The 13208-nt window shown below is 54.6% G+C and overlaps 1 long non-coding RNA gene across 1 annotated transcript; it reads left to right on the top strand.

The window, feature by feature from the left end:
* The first annotated feature begins 5480 nt into the window (after window positions 1-5480).
* LOC123625127 lies at window positions 5481-5845 on the top strand. Its single transcript, XR_006730403.1, has 2 exons — window positions 5481-5522; window positions 5791-5845. It is a non-coding gene; the product is annotated as an uncharacterized LOC123625127 (long non-coding RNA).
* Window positions 5846-13208: the final 7363 nt, after the last annotated feature.

Below are 13208 nucleotides of genomic sequence, written 5' to 3'. Positions count from 1 at the left end.
ATGGATCTGGTACCGAATTTTTAATAGTTTTCTTCCCCCCCCCCCGCCCCTCCCTCCCTCTCTCTCTCTCTCTCTCTCTCTCTCTCTCCCTCCCCCCCCTCCCCCCCCCTCTCCCCATCCCCCTCCCCCCTCTCCCCCCCCTCTCTCCCCATCCCCCCTCGCTCCCTCCCTCCCTCGCTCTCTCCCTCCCCCCTCTCCCTCTGCTTCTCCCTCTCCCTCTCCCCCCTCCTCCTCTTCTCTCTCTCTCCCTCCCTCCCTCCCCCCGCCTCTCTCTCTCTCTCTCTCTCTCTCTCTCTCTCTCTCTCTCTCTCTCTCTCTCCCTCCCTCCCTCCCTCCCTCTCCCCCTCGCTAGAGTGGCGTGGCGTCAGCGTAGCTCACAGCAACCTCAAACTCCTCGACTTAAGCGATCCTTCTGCCTCAGCCTCCCGAATACCTGGGACTACAGGCACGTGCCACCGTGCCCGGCTAAGTTTGTCTATATCTATTTTTAGTTGTCCAGATAATTTCTTTCTCTTTCTTAGTAGGGGCGGGGCCGGGCGGGGTCTCGCTCTCGCTGAGGCTGGTCTCGAACTCCTGACCTTGAGCGATCCTCCCGCCTCGGCCTCCCAGAGTGCTAGGATGACAGGCGTGAGCCACCGCGCCCGGCCCTTTTTTTCTATTTTCTTTTTCTTTCTTTTTTTTTTTAAATTAGTTAAGACTGACGGTGAGCACTGCCCGCCTGTGTTACTCCCTAGAGCTGACGGGTGAAGTCCCCAGCCTGTAGCCGGGGGGGGGCGGGGCGTATGTCTCTTTATTACAAAAACGTCACTTGACTTTACTCCCTGCCACGCCCCCGCCCGCACCCCACCCCCACCCCCGACCCACAACCGGGGGCAACGGTGTGTACGTCCTCATCGACATATTATTAATGGCATTGCGGGGGGCAGCAAAGGAAATACTGGTCCTGTAGGAGAAACATTCCCTCGCTCCACCGGTGGCTCCCTCAGCCGAGTGTGATCTTTATGTCCCAGACCTTCATTCTGCTCTCCGTGTTAATAGTAGGATGATGACGACTGCACCGGCACCGGCACCCCCCACACCAGCAGCCCCCCCGCCCCCCTACCCCCACACCACCACCACCACCACCACCACCACCACCACAATTTTTCTATACCTTGTTCGATTGGGGGATTATTATTGTTATTATTTTTTTTTTTTTGAGGCACAGTCTCCCTCCGTTGCCCGGGCTACACTGAGTGCCGTGGTGTCAGCCTAGCTCACCGCAACCTCAGACTCCTGGGCTTCAGCGATCCTACTGTCTCAGCCTCCCGAGTAGCTGGGACTACAGACATGCGCCAGCATGCCCGGCTAATTTTATATATGTGTGTGTGTGTGTGTGTGTGTGTGTGTGTGTGTGTGTATACGTATACACCGACACACAGACACACAGATAAATATATATATATATATGTATATATATATATGTATATATATATATATATATATATATATATATATATATATATATATATATATTTTTTTTTTTTTTTTTTTTTTTTTTTAGACAGACAGAGTCTCACTCTGTTGCCCAGACTAGAGTGCCGTGGCGTCAGCCTAGCTCACAGCAACCTCAGAATCCTGGGCTCAGTCGATCCTCCTACGTCAGCCTCCCGAGCAGCTGGGACTGCAGGCATGCGCCACCGTGCCGGGCTAAGTTTTCTCTGTATATATTTTTAGATGTCCATATAATTTCTTTCTATTTTTAGTAGAGGCGCGGGTCTCGCTCTCGCTGAGGCTGGTCTCGAACTCCTGACCTTGAGCGATCCTCCCGCCTCGGCCTCCCAGAGTGCTAGGATGACAGGCGTGAGCCACCGCGCCCGGCCTGTACGTTCTGTATTAACAGACGGAAGGCAGGGAGAATTTTAGCCTTTCAAAGCCTGCCCTGCTCGCCTCTCAAGCCCACCGATGGCACTCTGAATCCCGTGACGTTCCTTCACTCAGCCGAATCCTTCAGCACCCGACCCCCCCACCCACCCCCGTGCCACGGGAGTTCGTTCTCATGGCGGAGCCATCACGTGTTGTAGGTGCCTAGGCAGACCGTGCCCTGACCCCGAGGAGGTACAGAATCGCCTATAGCCTCGGGGGGGGGGGGGGAACAAGATGTGTCCGTGTCTAAGGCGACGTCCTGTCGGTCACGAAGACGTCTGCAAAGACTAGTATCTGCCAGGCATTGAGCCACATGACATGGGACGCGGGCGTGTTCCTTCACTTAGGTGGTGGCGTGTGTTGGTACTCGCAGAGGATAATAAACCCACTCGCGGGCCGGCTGCGACCCTCCCCCCCCCCCCCGTGTCTCTTCCTCTATCCACTGAAGGAAAAAACCGCAACAAAAGGTAGAAGACCACAGGGTGGGGAGAGAGCCCGTCGCTCTCCCTACGTGACCGTCCGGAGCGCTCGTTCAGATGGGAGGAGGTGTGTGTTTCATTGATTTGGGTGCCGTCTTTTCTCTGCAGCTGTGTCAGAAGACAGCGATCTTCGGATTTTCACTCCACCGAGTGAATACCCTTTTGAAGAGAATGTCTACGGGAAGCCTACGGTTCCCCCGCGTGGGTGGCCCTCCTCTAGAAATGAAGCTCGCTTCTTGGACGGAGGGGATCTGTGTACGCCATCATTCTTTCGGGACGATTTCTCAGACGCTAGCTTCGGACCGCCACATAGATGTCCCCGACGTTGCCTCAAGGGTCCCCACCGACCGTCCCCAGCCTGCCCACTCAAGGGAGCCGGGCCCCTTCTGATCTGTCCGCCCGCCGTGAAGCTCCCTCCCGAGGGTCCGAAAGCCCACCTGTTTCCCAGTTCGGTTGAATGATGCAGCACCCGGGCGGGGCACTGGCACCCAGTGACTCCGTTCTGAGTCTGTGCGCTCTGGGGTGCGGGTGCGGGTGCGGGGGTGGGGGGGAGCGGAAGGGGAAGACGGTGGCGGTGGGGGGGGGGAGTTCCATCTCGACAGGTGGCCTCCTACCGACTGACTCTATGGGACGGACCGTTCCCACTCGGGACCGTGTACCTTCTCGGCCTAGGCACATCCCGGCTCTTAAAGCCACTCTCGGGGACACTCTCCCACGTACACGTAGATGGCCTGCACGAGTGAGTGCTCTTCCTTTCTCGAAACATTGGAAATCTGTCCGCCATTTTACCTGACCTGACGGTGTGTGATAAAGGAGCATAGAACCCTCAGCCACCCTCCGCCTTCCCGCTGCCACGAGAGACGGTGCGGAGCGTGAGAGTCTATCCCCGGCTCTCCCTCGACTCTCCGTGTCCACCGGAACGTGGCCCGACTGCAGTGACACCAGCTATGTTAAGTCGGTCTCTGGGTAGGGAAAGAACGTCACCGGATAGGCCCCATCGATCGCTTATCTGTTCTGATAGTTTTGTGGCAGCCGTTTCTTGCCCCTTTCTTTTCTTTTTCTGTCTCTCGCCCTCGCCCCCGCCCCCGCCCCCACCCCCAAATTCTTTCTAAGAAGACATTTAGGATGTCAGATTCTGGCCACGTGCCCCCCTGGGCACAGGGGGCCAGCAGAGACAAAGGTCTTTGGTACCAAGTGTTCATTCCACAGTGACAGATATTGCCACGCTTGTACTGACCGGGCCTTGAGATCGTGAGTGGGTCAACTCTGAAACTCCCTGTACTCTACTTCTCTCTCGGGTAGGTCCCTGTCCCAACCCTCCGGCTTCTAGCACACACCCAGTGTCACTCTCTCCTCTCGGGATAAAGTTCCAAGTTCCAGATGATCCGATCCGCTCCAAGGAGGAAGGGGAGCTGGCCGGGCCGCCCACTGTGCGCCCCACCCCCACCCCTCCCCACCCCCGTCATAGGGTCCCTTCTTTTCAGGCTGACACTGGCACCGGTTGTCGGGTGTCACCTAGCGGCCACTTTGATCAGCCATCGGGATCGGGATCGGGGAAAGTCAGGTGACGTTGGGAGTTTAAGAGCTGACTCCCCGGGCGGGGGTGGGGGTGGGGTGGGGGTTTTGTGTGGTGTGTGTGTGTGTGTGTGTGTGTGTGTGTGTGTGTGTGTGTGTGTGGGTGGGTGGAGGGCGGGGCGTGGTTCGGATCAGCCGCGGGGAGTAGAGCACGGTCCGGTCCCACTCTCTTCTTCCTGGGCCCGCAGCTCTGGGCCCCGCCCGAGGCAGCCCTAGCCTCTGGCGGGTCTCCGCCCACCCGCCCTGTTGTCTGCGGGAGGCGCCCCTCCTCCCGCTCCCTCCCTCCTCCCGGGACCATAGGCCTCTGCCCGTAGTTCTTTTGTTGTTGTTGTTGTTGTTGTTGTTGTTGTTTGCCCTTTTGTTTGTTTCCGTTTTATCTTGTTTTTTAGGCTTACTGAATATCATCTCGGATAAAAATTTAAAGCACAGAATGCCTCATATTATATAACAAGATGTAGCTTTTTATCCTACGCCGAGAGCGATGCATTTTTCTCTTCGGGTCCATTTTCCCGTCCTGGGAGAAATACGAAGTTGCTCGTGATACTTCCCCATCATCTTCCGGTTTCCCCGACTCAGAAACACTGTCAACACGACGTATTCGATGGTATATCTCTGCGTGTGCACGTGGGCGCCCTTACCTATTTCTTTTCGGCATCGGGCTCCTATCTTTTGGTACCTAGGGGGGAAAAAAGAAGAAACCAAAAAAGGACGGAAAGATGTTCTGTCCTTTTACCCTCTCCTCCCCCCCCCCCCCCACCAACTTTTGGGAACTCGTCGTCTGGCCTACGTCCCCAAGGCAGGTTAAATCTTTTCTTAAAACTCCCAAGTGGTCCCCTGCCCCCCAGGTGGGCGGCCGGCAGAGTTCACAGAGTTCACAGGCTTTGTTTTTGGCAGAGCCTGGACGATTGAAATCATTAACCGCAATCGTTGCTAAAGCTGAGGACCACAGGCTCCCACCCACCCACCCCCCCGCGCGCCCTTTAAAAGCTCTCTATTTCTGCCTAGCCCTATGTTCGGGAAATCTGGGGGCTTGAGATGGGAAGGTCTACCTTATTTCCTCCTTTACCGGCAAAATAGACTCTCTCTTTCCTTCCTCGTCACACGGCTTGTCCTCCTTATTTGGCCTCGTGGGCAAGTGGCCCAGCTTTCGGTAACACCGAGACTTCTAAGCTGTCTTATCGGTCTTGTTTTGTTTTTACTTTCTTTCCTCTTTTCTTTTTTCTTTTTTTTCTTTTCCTTTTTTTTTTTTTTTTTTTGAGACAGGATTCCTTTCACTCTGTCCTCTCCCAGCCAGGCCGCCTTGGCCTGATTGTAGCTCACGGCAAGCTCCAAATCCAGGGCTCAAGTGATCCTCTCTGCCTCGGCCTTCTGAGTAGCTGGGACTCTAGGCAAATGCTGTGCTGCCACACCCGGCATAATTTTTCTTTTTTTATATTTTCTTGGTAGAGACGAGGTCTCATCGTGTTACCCAGGCTGGTCTCCGGCTGCTGGGCTCAAGTCATGCTCCCGTCTCTGCCTCCCAAGTTGCTGGGGTCACAGGCATGAGCCACCGTGGCCAGCCAGGTTATTGAAAGGCGATCACTTTGCTATCCTGATACGAAACCCCAAATGTGCGAGTGTGAGGCACCAGACGGAGGGGAGTCCCCGCACCACATTGTCACGGCCGTTGAGGGTGGCTCACGAAAAAGCTGGGATGGGGGTACACGGTAGTGATCAAGGGGATACATTCTAGTGGGATAGCAGAAATATAGAATGTCCTGAAAAACACCAAGTGTCAGAATGCCACAGCAGTCAACGGCTCACAAACTTCCGTTCCCTTGTGTCATGGTAGGCGGCTTACTTTTCTCCTACTCCCTCGGTATGAGTAAAGCCTGACATGGAAAATGTCTACGTCTCATCCAAATCCGTCAAGACGATGGAAGGGGGAACTGGGAGAGGAACAAAGAGAAAACAAGGAAGAAGCAAAACAAGGGAGAAGGGGGACGAGGAGGAGCAGGAGGAAACTGCCTCCCCTGCCCCCGTGCTACCCAACGATACGTGAAGAATGGCCTCTTCCCTCCTCTCCCACCCTGTAACTATGCCTGGAGGTGTACCCTACGGCTACGGTCCTAAAAGAATGTACGACTACTTATAATAGTGGAAGAAACGCGGTCTGATAGGTTTTTGTGCAGTGGGACACCTACCCGGCCAGGGCACTCGCGGTGAATGGAGCTCGCAGGGCGGGCGGGAGGTCGCTCTGGGTGAGTCTGTGAGTTAGCGGTGAGTGGTGAGTGAATGTGAAGGCCTAGGACGTTACCGTAGCTTTTTATAAACCCCGGACGCTTAGGCCACACACGACATTTACCTTCAGAAATTTCTTTCTTCAGTCATACATTAACCTTAGCTTACTGTAAGTGTTTTCACTTCATAAACTTTCCCACGTTGTTTTTTTTTTTTTTTTCCTTTTCCTTTTCCTTTTCTTTCCTTTCCTTTTTTTTTTTTTTTTTTTCTTTTTTAACCTTTTGGACTCTTTTGTAACACCACGACTTAAAACACAAACACATTGCACTGTCGTACACAGATGTCTTCTTTCTTTCTTTCTTTTTTTTTTTTTTTGAGACAGAGTCTCACTTTATTGCCCGGGCTAGAGTGAGTGCCGTGGCGTCAGCCTAGCTAGCTCACAGCAACCTCACACTCCTGGGCTTAAGCGATCCTACTGCCTCAGCCTCCCGAGTAGCTGGGACTACAGACATGCGCCACCATGCCCGGCTAATTTTTATGTATATATATTTTCAGTTGGCCAGATAATTTCTTTCTATTTTTAGTAGAGACGGGGTCTCGCTCTTGCTCAGGCTGGTCTCGAACTCCTGAGCTCAAACGATCCGCCCGCCTCGGCCTCCCAGAGTGCTAGGATGACAGGCGTGAGCCACCGCGCCCGGCCTGGATGTCTTCTTTCTTTGTGTCCTTATTTATTCTGTAAGGTTTTTCCTACTTTTAAAGCTTTCATCGTTCTATGCACTTTTCAAAACAAACAAACAAACAAACAAACAAACAAACAAATAAATAAATAAATAAATAAATAAATAAATAAAAACTAAAACGGAGGCGGGGGAGGAGGGAGAGGGAGGGAGAGAAATAACACACACATGGATACGTTTCCCAACTCAACCGAGGAAGGGGGCCGAGTCAAGGTTCTCAGGGAGCCACCGGTGACGAAATGGTCAGGCTCAGAATCAGCACGGCAGAGTGGCTGCAGACCCAGGGGGCCTGGACCGGCTACCTGGATGACACTCCGTTTCCGGTAACTCGGGGAGTCATAGATCCCCTTGTGCCTCAGCCTCTTCATCTGCAAATGGGGAAATAATGGTGCCTACCCCACAGGGATATGGTGCAGAGTGAAAAAGCGAATGCAGGCAAAGCACACAGAAGCTCGCGTGGCAAGCGGTAAGCCTGTCATCGTGGTCACAGTCGTTGTTATAGGATCATCTTCCTACGTCCTTGTCTTTTAAAGATTAGTAGAACCTCCCAGAAGATGAGAATAGGCTCCTCCTGAGCAAGTCTCGGCTGTAAAGCCACAGGCATGTTGAGCATGAGGCACAGAAGGCAGAATAAAAACCTGATCCCGGAACATTATGTTCCTGCAGGACATGAAATCATCGAAGGTATGGGAAATCCTACCTTACATCGGTTTTACTGGAACACCTAGGATGGCGGACGCACACGGATGCCCGCGCACGCGCACCCCAAACCTTTTGAGCCTCACAAAACAGTGTAACCCGGGAACACACTATGATGCTCATTAGCGATATATTTGGGCCCCGGTTACTCGTCACTCTGAGCCTGCCTCCTCCTTATCTGTCCAAGGAGAACACTGTTTGTCACAATTATCCTCACCCTACCTAACGCTTCTGGTAAAATTTAAGTGAGAGAACACCCGCTGGACAGAAAAATCTATGTTATCTCCCAATTTTTCTTCCTCCTGATTTCTATCTGAATCTGTGAGCTCGCTTTGGTTCACTTCGGTTTTTCAAGAGGCTCCGGTTACCTTCTCTCCCACCTATATCGGATTGGGTCTGATGGAAGAAAGAAGGAAAAAAAAAAAAAAAAAAAAAAAAAAACATAGTAAAGAAAGCAGAGCAACGTTTGTTTCTGAAGCAACCGATCAAACATTGCTGATGAGCCGGTATTTTCTATTTCAGTAAACCAAGGAGGCCTATTGTCATGAGGCTGTGAGGGGCCCGGGTAAGTTTGGATGATTATCCCTAAAGGAGACAAAGCAGACAGACTAGGGCACGTGTGATTTTAGCAAAGAGAATAAACGGTGACCTCTTTGCCGAGTTGGGCCTTAGCAGACCAAAGGGAAATAAAGGTGTAATAGGACGCTCAATTTTTACTCTGGACACAGATGTCGGGCCCTGAACTGAGAACACTGGGTTTTTTTTACCCTCCTTGATATTCACATAGGCTTAGAGGATGCCGGGGGTGGGGTGGGGGGTGGGGGGGAAGAATACCGAGCCTGTAAGTTATCCCTAAAACTCGGATTTTATGTTCCCTTGCCTTTTCATAACTGAGCGACACACAACATTAAAGAATGGACACAGGCCGGGCGCGTTGCCTCAGGCAGGCCTGTAAACCTAGCACTCTGGGAGGCCGAGGTGGGAGGATCGCTCAAGGTCAGGAGTTCGAGACCAGCCCGAGCAAGAGTGAGACACCCCCCCCCCCCCATCTCTACTAAAAATATAGGAGGAAATTAGTCAGACAACTAAAAATAGATAGGAAAAAATAGCCGGGCATGGTGGCGCATGCCTGTAGTCCCAGCTCCTCGGGAGGCTGAGGCAGGAGGATCGACTGAGCCCAGGAGTCTGAGGTTGCTGTGAGGTAGGCTGACACCACGGCACTCACTGTAGCCCGGGCAACAGAGTGAGACTCTGTCTCGGGGGAAAAAAAAAAAAAAAAAAAAAAAAGAATGGACACAGACTTCCACAGGTTTGTATGTGGCCCCTTTTACTTATTAACGCTACAGGACCTTAATTATTTGTGCTCTGAATCTGATATTCAAATTATCCTTGTGGCCAACCCGTTTGCACAGTAGATGATAGGGAAAGAGATAAGAGTTCACCGCCTGAATAGATGACAAGCAATGGGGAGTACTGGTGAAATTACAAGTGGCCTATGTGTACCCACTGAAAATCCCAATTAGCCCCTACCATGAGTTCAAAGAAGAGATCTAAATTTCTGACCCCGTGACCCTAAAAGATATTTCCTCCCAGGGTGTCACAGAGAAAAATAAAACTCCATCCTAGCACTTTGGGAAGCCTAGGCGAAAGGCTCGCTTGAGGCCAGGAGTCTGAAGTTGCAGTGAGCAACGATGATGCTACTGCACTTTAGTGTGGGAAACAGAGTGAGAGCCTGTCAAAAGAAAAAAAGAAAAAAAAGAAGGAAAAATTGCCGTGAGAGCCCTGGTTATGATACGGCAATAAGCGCTAGCTCTTGGAAGGTGTAAAACAGATTCACGGTGGCTTACGCCAATTTGGGATGTACGAAGACAAGCTTGAGCACCACCGCCAACCAAAATTACCAATGAATACCTGGCTAGCGATCGGGATCAGACATACTATAAAAGAAAAAGCTCCCACGGCTAAAATAATGTGAACACGATGGACTCGTCGATGGAAAAGAACCCCGAATCACTGCACTGCAAAATAATTTAGAGAGTTTTATTCCGAGCCCAACGTCCGTGATCGTGGCCCAGAGAGCTACACCCAAGAAGCCTCGAGCGAGCGGACCCGTGGCGGCGGGGCGGGTTACGGTTTGGCTTCCTACATTTTAGGGAGACAGGAATTACATGTAAAAATCACAAATCGATACACGGAAGGGGTACATCGGTCTGGCCTCCAAAGGCAGGACATCTGGCAGTTGGGGAGGGGGGGGGCGCGGTGTTTACGGGTTTGCAGCTGGGTTTAAAGATTCTTTGATTTGCAATCGATGACATAAATGAACCTCTGCCTAAAGGCTTTGCATCACGTTTTCAGTTAAGACAAGGATGTCTGCTAATCACAGACAAGCCACTGGGACAGTTTACCCCAAACTCAAGTGCTCTGTAGTTCAGTAAACGGTTGGCCTGCTAGATATGCATGCGTTAAGCTTGGTCTTGCCCGGCCTTAGGCCCGTCGGGCATTCAGTATCTCATTGTGACAAAAACTGACTCCATCAGGGAGGGGTGTCTGACCTCCCCTGTCCTTGAGGGCAGCAGCTCAGGTTTAAAGGTTTTTCTAGGGTTCCCTGGGCCAACCACGGGACGGGTCTGACGCAGGCGGTGGCGGGCGGAGGGCGGCTTAAGATTTTATTTTAGTTCATACACTCCAGAAATGGTGTTTCCCTGGGAAAGATACACGAGTTCACGAACAGCTTTCCTTCGGTTGGTCCGGCCCCTCCCTGAGGTCGTCTCCCTGCCCCCACTCCTCCCCTCCCCTGGGGCCGGAGCCCGGGCGGAAAGGCCCAAGAGGAGAGGCGCGTGGGGGAGGTGCCGCTCCCAGAACGAGACTCGTCTCGGCCCCACGTCACCCAGCCACCGCGACCGCTTCGCCCGAGGAGGTGCCCAGCCAGTCGTGCTTCTGCCCCCTCGAGATTGCCTGCGGCCTGGGGGCGGGGAACGAGCTCCCGACCCAAGAGGAAACCCCCTAGCCCGGCCGGCCGCACAGGTGGCCGTGCCCCCGGCGGGGCCCTTCCGCCGTTTGCCACGCCCCCGCCCCCGCCCCCGCCCCCGCCCCCGCCCCGACTCAACGCGCTGACTGCGCGTGCGCGTGCGCGTGCGCGTTCGCACGTAGCCGCCTCGGACTTCTCGCGGGCGGAACCGCTTTCAGCCGCGACCCCGCCCCGCGAGCTGCCGCTTCCCGGCCTGCCTCGGGGCCGCGGCCCGGCGCACGGGGGAGGGGAGGGAGCGTAGGTCGGTCACTTGGGGGCGGGGTGGGCGCTAAAGAAATCAGTCCCCCTCCGTCTCCTGCGTCAGCCAAAGCCCCGAACCCTTGGAGAACTGCCACCGCCACTACCGTGGGGGGCTGGGTCCTCACTTTGTGTCCTCCTTGTGGCCCAGTCCGAGGGGGCTGGGCTGCCAAGCAGATCCTCTTGGGAAGGAGGCAGGAAGGGCCCAGGTCTGGACCGGGGTGGACTGGACCCCTCCACCCTGGGGTGTGGACTGGCTACCGAAAAGCTCAGCCGCTTGTCCACGAGGCCGAATAACGAGGACAAGCGGTATGAGGAGTAAGGAAAGAGAGAGTCTACTTTGCTGGCAGAGGAGGAAATAAATAGGGTAGAGCTTCTCAGTCTCAAACCCCCAAATTTCCTGAACATAGGCCTAGGCAGAAATACAGAGGTTTTAAAGGAGGGAGGGTTGGTTCTCAGCTTCAGGCAATTACTGCAGTTAACCGTTCTAATCGTCCCGTGGCCCCCCCCCCCCCCCCCCCGTCTCTGCTGAGAAGAAAGCCTGTGGACTCCGTGGGCCGCCCACCCTGGGGGGCCACCTGGAGTTATAACCAAAGAGTTAACGTGCCTCAGGGATGCAGGCCAGGCTGTAAGTTCCCAAAAGCCTGGGGGAAGTTTTAAAAAGACGGAAAAGCTTTCTGCCCTCTTCCCCGCCCCGCCCCCCCCCCCCACAAGGCCATTTTCTGTGGTGCAGACTCGGCACCCTCCCTCCCTCCCTCCCTCCCGTGCAGGCCTGTTTATCCTCAATCATCTGCGAGTTTCACGAGGAGGAGGAGGAGGAGGAGGAGGAGGAGCAGCTCTCTCGCTCTCCCCACCCTCTTTCTTCCCTTAGGAAATCCTCAGCCCTGTTCCACACACTCAAGGTGGTGGGCCTGCTCCGGCCCCCTCCCCCCCACCCGCCGACGGAGTAGGTGTACAGACAGGAGCACACTTCACGGGGATGAAGGGTTGCGGTGGCCAAATGGGAGATGCGAGGCGGGGGGGGGGGGGGGAGTGGCTGGCCTTTGGCAAAGAGTGACTCGGAGTAGCCATCCAGGCTTGTCTGAAAAGTGGGACTGCGAGCCTGAGCGCGCCGACGAAGTCGATGGACACGGTCACTGCTGTGAGATGTCTCTTTTACCACGATGTAACACCAAAGCAAAGCCCTGTCCCGCTGGGTCGGAGAAGGCCTTGTGGGCAATTTAGAAAAGCCATGGCGTGGCCGTTCGGAATACTTCCTGCCTCTCCGGGAATCAAAAATTAGAAAGGACCGTGGGTTCTGTATCAACGTACCAAAGGCAGGGAGAATTTTAGCCTTTTAAAGCCTGCCCCGGCCCTATCTCAGCAGGGCAGTGGCACCCCAAGTTCCGTGACATTTCTGCACTCGGCGGCGTCTGACTTCTTCAGCCATCTGATGGGATGCCCCTGCCAGGTGGCCACTCACTCGCCCCTTCAGTTCAACCCTTGTACCAGGAAGTTTTGCCTTCTTCCTAACCACTGTGGGGGGACTGGGGGGTGACGTGTGTGTGTGTGTGGAGGGGGGGGAAACGGGGCAGACCCACAGGTGCAGCTTCTTGGTCATAATGGGCCCACGGCAGCGTGGGATTCCCCCCGGAAGGGAGGCAGGGTGGCACTACAGCACCGAAACCTGACGCGGGTGGCCACGCGGATGGGGGGGCGCCCGTTAGACGGGTGGCCGAGGCCAGGATGGCTCGGCCTCAGATGCAGCCACCGAGAGCCACCTGGGTCCCGGAGGGTCAGCCCGAGAAGCCCCGCAGCAAGAGGTCCCTCCGGCAGAGCAGACACTGAGTCTGTAAGTCAAGACAGCTGGGAGGCCTGGGAGTCAGAGGCCCTGGATCTCAGGTCCCGGGGTGGGGGCGGGGAGCAGTGCCGGGAGAGAGAGCCCGGGCTCCAGAGGCCGTGATGGGGCCCGGTGGGGCGGGCCGAGGAGGCCGAGGCCGGGTGTGGTATGGTCCGGGATGAGGGGGTTGGGGTGGCGGGCAGGGGGAAAGACCCCTTCACTCAGACGTGCCCTCAGAGGAAGGCAGAGGTGCGTTCTGCCTTCCTCCAGCTAGTGGAACGCTCGGCATTTCTTTCCTTCAGAGCTGGGTTGAACCGATAGGGCGTCTGTTATGGTACGGAGTGCGAGACAGGACCACCTAGAGACCGAATTGAGCCAAGTCATGAGTCTTTATTAGCTGACCGGCGACCACCCCCCTGCCCTGTTAGGGTGCGGGTACAGAGAATGGCCCTGAGCCGAAAAAAACCAGGAAGGTTTCATACTATCCTAAGCTACAGCTACGTGACTTT

Source organism: Lemur catta, chromosome 20 (assembly GCF_020740605.2).
Source record: "Lemur catta isolate mLemCat1 chromosome 20, mLemCat1.pri, whole genome shotgun sequence".
In the NCBI taxonomy this organism is placed as follows: Eukaryota; Metazoa; Chordata; class Mammalia; order Primates; family Lemuridae; genus Lemur; species Lemur catta.
Note: the sequence above shows the minus strand (reverse complement) of the source record. Positions and strands in the feature narration are given on the sequence as shown.